Source organism: Pinus tabuliformis, chromosome 8, assembly GCF_031772625.1.
Source record: "Pinus tabuliformis cultivar Carrire ecotype Pingquan chromosome 8, CPIR1, whole genome shotgun sequence".
Taxonomy (NCBI): domain Eukaryota; kingdom Viridiplantae; phylum Streptophyta; class Pinopsida; order Pinales; family Pinaceae; genus Pinus; species Pinus tabuliformis.
In genome coordinates this window covers 465117196-465127849 of record NC_142294.1, presented here as the reverse complement: position 1 = coordinate 465127849, position 10654 = coordinate 465117196, and positions in this window count along the sequence as shown.

Sequence of the window (10654 nt, the reverse complement as noted above, 5' to 3'; positions counted from 1 at the left end):
AAATACCATGGACTAAATTGTTATTAATACCATGCAAAAAAACATTATTAACCCCAATATTAGTATTAATAAAAATAAAAATGGCACATGGTATTGACCCATGGTATTCACCAAAATGGCACATGGTAATGACCCATGGTATTCACCTGGAATGTAGCCTATCTAAATGGGGGAATTAAACTAGCATAGATCCATCTTTACTCTGGATCTACTAACCCCCCGAGGTATCAAATATTATGATATGCAAACTAGCATAGAGTGAAAAAATATTTGATCCGATCAAGAGTAAAAATGGATGTTGTAATTTAATGTATGTTAAACATTTTAGCTTGGTTAAAATAAAAATCAACTATTGATTTTTATAAATTACTAATAGTAATTTTTAAGCTCCAAGTTTATGATAACCCATGGTATTGACCCATGGTAATACCATGGTATTCATGTGAACATAGACTATTTAAAGGGGAAATTCTATCATCTTAAATCCATCTTATTCTAGGTCTACCAAGTGCTCAGAGGGATAAATAGATTTCATCCCCCTAAGAGTGGTAGATGTGGAGTTAAGATGGATATAGGTTGGTTTTTATGATAATGAAGATATTAAATAGACTTAGGAAATTATATTGTAAAAACATCTTGAGGTGAATGGTTAAAGCATAGACATTGGACAAGTATATTTGTATACTTCTGTTTTAAACTTAAACAAATCTAGGGCTAAAAGGAATGGATTGATTGCACTAGTCATCCTTCTATAACTTTCCAACATATGCTGGAGTAAATAGATTGTAATTTGGGTAATTTTTCTAATTGCAAACAGGAACATACTTGTGTATTGGTTACGAGGTCCCTAGAAGTGATGAATTTGAATATTTCTTGGTTTTATATATAGTATTAGGTTTTTTCTCATGCTTTCTATGAATGGCATAGGTGAATTTTATCTACAGTCACTAAGTTATCCATATGTAATTTCGGTAATTTTGATTTCAAAAGATATTTTAAAGAAATGCAATGATTTCATTTGTGTATTCAATAAACACAATATATTATAATTGAGCAAAATATTCGCCATGCCTGGTGAGAGATTCGCCAAAAAATTATATATACATATCATATTATTGATAAAATCACCTTCCATTTTTCCTATATACCATGGAAATTCACCCATTTATTATACATGTAAATTTGGGGGGGTTCTTAAAATTTTCCCTGGTAGCAAGCCAAAGCACTGAAGGAGCAGGTGGACGTAGCGTGACATAAGGAGGTAGTTCTCAAAGCACGCATTCAGCATTGGATCGAAGAGGCCTTCACTATCACGGCAAACATTGAAGGAAATCTAGCGCACATACAAGGGATGCACATATTGATGCAGAGAAGCACCCCAGACATAGAGCTCTCGGAACAGCGGATGTAGCAGATCCAGCAAGCAGCAGCTCAGTGCCCTGTGGACCTCAGCATAGTTCGAGAACAGTTGGACAGACTCCATGCCAAGATCACCATGTTGACCGAGTGACTCGAGGGCGAGTCACGATGTTTGTGTTGGGGGCCTGTTGGGCATGGAATCCCCCCAAGGCATGTTTGGGGCTCAAATACCAATTTTTGACCCGATATTGTTGTAAAGACTCCGTGAATTGTGGCGCGGAGCTCAAAATGTATGATAGAGTCACAAGGTTGTCCGCCCTAGTTTTGTAATGTAATGTCAGCCTACCCATGGTCCATGGACCATGGGACTGTATAAATAGAGCAAGGCTCTAAGTGTAAAACAGAACTAAGAAGAGCGAAGTGGAAGCGAAGAGTGAGAGTCAAAGTGTCTAAGGGTGTCTTTGGTGGTAGGGTAGGAGAAGGCTCTGCAGCTGAGTGCACAGAGGCCTAGTAGTCTGCAGCTAAGTGCACGGACCCCTGCAGCTGAGTGCGCATGGCAGAGTCGAGTTTGTAACCGAGGAAGAAAATAATAAAGAGAAGTTTTATCTTAATTCTGTGTATATGTTCTTGGGTTATTGCATGTTTGATATAAATTGCAAATATATTGTTTATTTACTGCGCACACATGTATGAATGGTTTATATTGTTAAGTATAACTTAAAGCATGCAAGTAGACTAAGATAATCAACAAACATTGTAATATCAGTAAGGACTTGGGTAATAACAGCATTTGGCCCCCAAGTAGGGCTGCGCAAAGGCAGTATCTAAGGCTATGAGGTATAGGAAAGTGCGCATAGCGACGTGCGTGAAGGATCGAACTGCGGACCACTTGAACTCATCAGACATCTCCAGGGTGTGGAAACCTGGTTCTAGCACCCTCCCATACTACTTCGAGTGAGACCTCAGTCCGCGCTCCATAGACTGTTGTCGAAAGGGCTAGTAGTACCAAGATTTGTTTGGCTAAATCACCTCTGAACCTGGGTCAGGCCCCAACAAGCCAACATGTTGGACAATGTAGGTGGCCAAGAAGCATACTCCTTCACTGATGGGTTCTCTAGGTACCACCAAATCAAAATCATGCCAGAGGATAGGAGCAATACAACCTTCACCACTGAGTGCGGTTGTTTTCAATACACTATAATGTCGTTTGGGCTGAAGAATGCGTCAGCTATCTTTTCGCGCGTGGTTGTCATGGCATTTAAGGAATTCATTCATAAGTTCCTCGAGGTCTAATTTGATGACTGGACTGTATTTGGACTGGTTAAGCACCATGTAGCGAGCTTGTGGTTGATGTTGGATACCTGTCGAAGATACCAGATCACACTCAACCTCAAGAAGTGTCTATTTTGCATTCCTTTTGCGAACCTATTGGGGCATGTGGTTTGCAAACAAGGGCTGATGGTAGACCCTGTGAAGACCACCGTAATTCTTAACTTGGAAGTGTCGCGGAGTGTGAAACAGTTACGCGCTACCTAGGAACATACAGGATATTACAGAAATCTTATCAAAGGCTATGCCTAGATCACCACGCTGATGGAAAAATTGTTGAAAAAGGATGTCTCATTCTACTGGAATGATGACTGTAAGAAAATCCTGGATATATTGAAAGAAAAGATGGTTATCTCGCTGATTCTAGTCTTCCCTGACTAGAAGAAATAATGTAATGCACATGTTGATGCGTCATGTATAGTGCTGGGGGCAATACTAACATAGGATGGCGGAGAAGGTTTGGACCACCCTATCACATTCGCAAGCCATAGATTATCCAAAGCAAAGAAGAACTATTCCACCACTGAGCGCGAGAGGCTATCTATGGTGTATGCACTCCAGAAGTATCGACACTACTTGCGAGGAGGTCAATAAGCTTGTGTTGGGGGGGGAATTTGTAGATGGCTATTATTGTTCCAAGAGTATGATTTTGAAGTTGTTGTGAAACCTGGACGATTGAACACGGGACCAGATCACTTGTCACGCATCGAAACAGAGGACAAACCTACTAATATGGAAGAAGGATTACCTTACGCACAACTCTTTGTTGTGCGCATCGCAAATGGACATTTTGAGGATATAATACACTTCCTAACAACATGAACTATGCCGAAAGGATACTCTGTCTAGCAAAAGAAGGAATTAGTGGTGCGCATGGTAGATTTCTCTGTTATTGTTGGGAATCTATACAAGATGGGGACTGATGAGATACTCCGAAGGTATGTACCTAAGTTTGAACAAATCAACATCCTCGGGGATGCACATGGGGGCGTCGCGGGGGGATATTACGCAGGGAGAGCAACCGCGCAGAAGATTCTACGTGCAGGGTTATGGTAGCCAACCCTTCATCAGGATTCAAAAGCATATTGCAAGGCATGTGATGTATGTCAAACAACATGTAGGCCATCACGGAGGGATGAAATGCCTCTTAATCGACAAATGACATTGCAGCCTTTCAAAAAGTGGGCAATAAATTTGGTAGGACCTATTCAACCTCAAGGGAAGATAGACGTGAGTTACATTATCACTGCAACGGAGTATTTGATTCGTTGGGCAGAAGCTGTTATGAAACCAGCTCAAAAAAAGATAGAACGATAGATCAACGCCTTAGAATTCAACCTCTTCGAGGGGAAAACCTCCTTTACATTACACAAATGAATGATTCCTTGACGATTCAAATGACAAAACCTCATTTCTATATATAGGATTCTAAGGAGTCACAATATAACCCAGTCGACCTAACAATAATAATATAAAGGCACAAACATAACAATAGAGGGATTCTATGGGGCACAATAATAACAATATGGGGACAATAGGGGCACAACAATATTAATAAGGGATACAACCACAATAGTAATGGGGTAATCACTAGTATTGTAGGGACCTAACATGCCCCTCTCCTTCAAAAAAGTGTTGTCCTCAATGCTTGAGTAGTTCTGGATGCTTCTATATAAAATTCTCATCCTCCCATGTGGAATCTTCAGCAGATAAGTTCTTCCACTTGATGAGATACTCCTAAATTGATCGATTTCGTAGCTGTTGAGTTCTTGTTTCTATGACTGCTTCCGGTTCCAATATAATTTTTCCTTCCTCATCCAGTTTTGGCAATATTTTTTGAACTGGGAGCTTGTCGCCTATAACCTTATTTAAACATGAAACATGGAAAACTGGGTGCACTCGAGAAGCTGCAGGAAGCTCCAATTTGTATGCCATAGTACCAATCTTTTGCAACACCTTGTACGGACCATAATACTTTGGTGATAATTTATTATTCTTCTTAGCTTGCTTGAGGGACATTTGTTTATATGGTTGTAGCCATATGAATACCCAATCACCTACATCAAAACTTCTTTCGCTGCGATGTTGATCTTCCTGTTGTTTCATTCTATTCTGCGCCAACACGAGGTTATCCTTTAAGAGTTGGAGGACTTGTTGTTGATGCTCGATATGATGTTCCACTGCTTGAGCCTTAGAATTTTCTCTTAAATATGATGTGATGGATGGTGGCTGATATCCATAAAGTGCCATAAATGGGGTCATTCTTGTTGCTGTATGGAAGGAAGTTTTGTACAACCATTTAGCCAGAGGCAACCATTTGCCCCATTGTGTCTGTTTATCAAATACAAAGCAACAAAGATATCCTTCCAAACATTTGTTTACTATCTCAGTTTTCCCATCAGAATGAGGATGATAAGATGAGCTATGAGCTAACTGAGTACCGAGATAAGAAAATATTTTTTTCCAAAAATTTCCATTGAAAATTGGGTCTCTGTCACTTACAATAATCTTTGGATTTCCATGTAGCTTTTGAATTGTTTCCATAAATGCAGTAGAAACTGGACTGGCTTTAAATGGATGTGATAATGCACAAAAGTGTGCATACTTGGTAAGTATGTCAACTACCACCATGATGACACTCTTTCCCTCAGACTTGGGTAAACCTGTGATAAAATCCATTGAAACCTCCTTCCAACGTTGGCTTGGAATGGATAAAGGTTGTAATAGACCTGGGGTCTTAATTGTTTCAACTTTATTTTGTTGGCAAACCAAACATTCTTCCACAAACTTTTGAATATCCAACTTAAGGCCATCCCAAAAGAATTTCCTTCTTAACCCTGTGGTAAGTTTTTAAAAATCCCGAGTGCCCTCCTAAGGGAGAAGTGTGCAATTCCATAAGAATCTTTTGTTTGAGTTGGGAATTCTTACAAAGGTATAAGCAATCTTTGTACTATAATGAATCATTTTTCCAACTAAATGTACCAGATGTACTGGAATCTTGTTGTAACTTTCGAATAAGTGCCCACACTTCTTCATCATTCTTCTATTCCTCCCTTGCCTCATTTATCCAATCTGGTTGGATAATAGAAATGGCACACAACAATGCTTCCACATCCTCATCCTTTCTTGAGAGTGCATCTGCCACCACATTTTGCTTCCCTTTTTTGTAGATGATTTCAAAGTCATAACCCAACATCTTTGTGACCCATTTTTGTTGCTCTTCAAAGGATAATCTTTGTTATAAAAAGTATTTAAGGCTATCATGATCCATTTTTACCTTGAAGTGTCTTCTCATTAGGTAGGGTCACCATTTCTTAAGTGCATGTAGTATTGCCAACATTTCCTTCTCATAAATAGCTTTCTGTAAAAACTTTCCCTTGATTGGACGACTTTCAAAAGCAATGGGTCTTTCATCTTGCATTAAAATAGCACCAATTCCATTTCCTGAAGCACCACATTCCACAATAAATTTTTTTGTGAAGTCCAGTGTAGCTAAGACTGGTGCTTGGCACATTGCCTCTTTAAGATGTTCGAAGGCCTTTGTTGCTTCTGGAGTCCATGAAAATGCATCTTTCTTCAATAATGTTGTTAGAGGTGCTACTATTCTCCCATAATTCTTAGCAAACTTGCAATAATACCCTGTCAACCCGAGAAATCCTCGCAGATGCTTTATGGATGTGGGGATTTTCCATTCCTTAATGGCTTTAATTTTGCTAGGGTCTACCTTAACTCCTTCATGAGATACAATATGACCCAGATATTCCACCTCTTGTACTCCAAAGAAACATTTGGATCTTTTTGCATATAATTGTTTCTCCTCCAATAGTTGTAGCACCCTGTCAACATGTTCAACATGATCCTTCCAAGACTTGTTGTAGATTAGTATATCATCAAAAAATACTAACACAAATTTTCTAATGAAGGGCTTGAAAATGGAATTCATCAAACCTTGAAATGTAGAAGGTGCATTGGTAAGGCCAAAAGGCATGACCAAAAATTCATAATGACCCTCATGAGTTCTAAATGTTTTTTTCGGAATGTCTTCAGTCTTCATTCTGATTTGATGATATCCTGAATGAAGATCCAACTTGGTGAAGTAAATTGATCCATGCAATTCATCCAGTAATTCATCAATGACAGGAATGGGAAACTTATATTTAATAGTGAGCTTGTTGAGCTCCCTATAATCTGAACACATACGCCATGATCCATCCTTCTTGTGCACCAATACTACTAGAGAAAAGAAAGAACTTTGACTAGGTTGAATTATACCGGCCTCTAGCATTTCTACCACCATATGTTCAATTTCACTCTTTTGGGCATAGGGATATCTGTACCGCCTAATGTTTGGAGGAACAATTACTGGAATCAGATGAATAGCATGATCATGATCATGAATAGGTGGGAGACCTTTGGGAGTCTCAAATACCTTGGAATGATTGTCCAAGACTTTTTGGAGATCTGGAGAAATAGATGATTTCGATGTGGAAACATCTAATGAACATAATTGTGCAATTACACCTCTTTGTTCCTTTTTTAGAAGCTTTGTCATACCGTTAGAGCTGATTATCTTTCCTGGTTTCCCTGTAATACCCCTTAATTCAACTTCCTTTCCTTCTACAAAAAATTTCATGAAAAGTTCTTGAAAATTAAAAGCTATTGTACCCAAGGATTGTAGCCATTGGACTCCTAGTACAACATCAGCACCTCCCATTGGAATGGAAAGAATTGGGCTAGTCAATACATATTCTCCAATGGCTAGCTTGATATTATGGCACTTTCTAGAGCAATTTATTGTTCCTCTATTTGCAACCATCACTTGACACTCTGGTGCTAGATATAGGAAGCAATTCAATTCTTTTGCTACCTTACAATGAATAAAATTGTGGGTACTTCCTGAATCAATCAACACTATTACCTTTTTCTTCTTGATTTGTCCTTCCATCTTGATGGTTTGAGTGGTAATTCCCACCAATGCATTACAAGATATGGTTGGATTCATTTCTTCTTTATCTAGGCTTTGTTCCTGGAGTATATCCTCTTCTTTTGACCTTTCTTGCTCCTTTTCTTCTTCCTCTTCACAATCTATGTAGAATAATTTCTTCTCAGCACACTTATGACCTTTAGTGTATTTGCTATCACAACTGTAACAAAGCCCTTTTTCTCTTTTTTCTTCCAATTGTTGTGGTGTCAAACTTATAGGTTGTGGAAGACTAGGGGCAACAACACTTCCATCTTTATAGTTGTGAGTGGTATGCTTCCTGGTTGCCATAATTTTGCTTTCCATTTTTCTTGCTAACCTGAATGCCTTCTCAAATGAATCAAGTTCCCAAAGGTGAACATCATGTTGGATATTATCCTTTAAAGTCCTATGAACACATCAATCCTATGCTCCTCTGGAATATTTTTTACCCTTATGTTCAATTTTTGGAACTCCTCAATGTGCTCCATTATTGAACCCTTTTGTTTGAGACTTATCAATTGGCTAAAAGAAGTGTTGCTTTTTGTATCCTCATAATGTGCTGTCAATTATTCCATAAAAATTGCCCAAGTGATAATTTGCTTATGAGAGAAAATACATTGATACCATACAAACTGATTTGGTTCCAAATATAAAGTTGCAATACATACCTTTTGTGTGTTTTGCACATTATTGAGATCGAAAAATTGCTCCATCTGTAATATCCATGTTGCGGGATCCTTGCCATCAAACTTCCTCATATCGATTTTTGGAATATGGTGGGTCTTTGATCCAACATTAGAGTCTGTGAAATCATGATTAACATTTCTTTTGTTCGCATCATGAGTTTCCTTTACTACCCTTTCACCATTAGTAAGTATTTCTTGTAGAAAATTTGTCAAATCTGTCTTCAAATCTGCCATGTCTGTCTTCAAATCTGTCTTCAAATCTGCCATGTCTGTCTTCAAATATTTCTTCAAATCTATCTTCAAATCATCCATCTTAGCTTCCACGCCATTCATCTTAGCTTCCACACCCTTTATCTTAGATTCCACACCATTTATCTTAGCTTCTGTTAGCTTTTGTGAGAGTGACATTTGTTGCACTTGGTCTTGTAATTTTGATATATCATGTAGTATTTCTTCCTCTTCTTCATGAGTCATGCTAGAGCTTTCAAGTTGCTTACTAGGTGTTTGCATTTTCTTTTCTCAGGGCATCAGTTACCGATAATAATGCTCTACTATGCCCTTTGAATTCCTTCAAAATAATTTTTCAAACCAAGCTTAAGCAAAAATTTAAGAAAATCTACACAGCTTTTTTCATTTTGTAGGAGTTCGATATTGCCTCTGATGTATCTCTATAATTTCTGATCATCCAATTCTAAAATTGTGACTTGCAGTAGCCCTCTGTATCCTCTTTCCAATGCCACCAGTCTAATCCAAATTGGATTCTCCAAGGAAGAGTTATACCAAATCTCCCACAGTGACCTGATTATAGACTAGTTCAGTAGAATGAATTTGTACGACATGCCATGTGTCCCTGTTTTGACCTTTGGCTTTGAAAAATATATACAAGAAACTAAAGTCTATCTTCTTTCTGTACCTTCTTACGAAATTTCAATCCGATGCTCAGAGAGAAAGTTATGAAAATTTTCCCCAGGTCACCTATTTGGAATGTAATTCAGGAGTCTGCAAAAAGACCAACTTCCTCAGATCATATCTCCGCAAATATAGTGCGAAAAGCTCTGAAATTTAGACCCAAAGTTCAGCACAATTTCATCTCAAATGGGTTTTCTTTCACTTTTGAAACGTCGCAGAAAAAAAAGTTATAGCTAGAATTCCATGATGACCTATTTGGAGCAGCGAAACCCTAGAATCCAAAGCTCTGATACCAAATGTTATGAAACCAGCTCACAAAAAGATAGAAAAGATAGATCAACGCCTTAGAATTCAGCCTCTTCGAGGGAGAAACCTCCTTTACATTACACAAATGAATGATTCCTTGATGATTCAAATGAAAAAACCTCCTTTCTATATATAGGAGTCTGGGGAGTCACAATATAACCCAGTCGACCTAACAATAATAATATAAAGGCACAAAAATAACAATAGAGGGATTCTATGGGACACAGTAATAACAATATGGGGACAATAGGGGCACAACAATATTAATAAGGGATACAACTACAATAGTAATGGGGTAATCACTAGTATTGTAGGGACCTAATAGAAGCGCAACCGGTGAAGGATTGCACAGGAGCGACAAATACGAAATTTCTATTTGAACATGTACTGACGGGATTTGGATGTCCAAAGATTTTGATGAGTGATCGGGGTACGCAATTTTTGAACGAAACGATTAGCATGCTGATGGAAGAGTTTTAGGTGTATCATCAAAAGAGCACACCTTATCACCCACAGGCTAATGAGACAGTGGAGGTGTTCAACAAAGTGCTTGAAAACGCATTGACCAAGGTATGCAATGCTCAGTGAAGTGGTTGGGACCTACGCATACGTGCAGTATTATGGGCTTATTGGATGACGTGTAAGAAGGTAATAGGATAGAAACCCTTTAGGTTGGTATACGGGGTTGAAGCTGTAATGCCTATGGAATACAACGTGACTAGTCTGCGCATAGCAGCACTCACAAGTATGACGGATCATGGAGCCCTGGAAGAGAGGCTTGCACAGTTGGATGAGCTTGAAGAAGAGAGATTTTTGGCTGGATTTCACTAGCATGTCCAAAAGCAGCGCGAAAAGGCATGGCACGATTGACATATTAAGCTACACACCTTAAAGGTGAATGACTTGGTGCTATTATATGACAGTAATTTTGATAAATTCCCTGGAAAATTCAGGATGCACTAGTTAGGGTTGTCTATTATTAAGGAGATTACCGACAGTGGTGCAGTCCAGTTGGTTAAGTTGAATGGAGATCCCTTCCCAAGAAAAGTGAATGGCAGTCCTTCATCTAGGAGAAAGGAGGAAGCAGAGGCTAAGGCCCAAG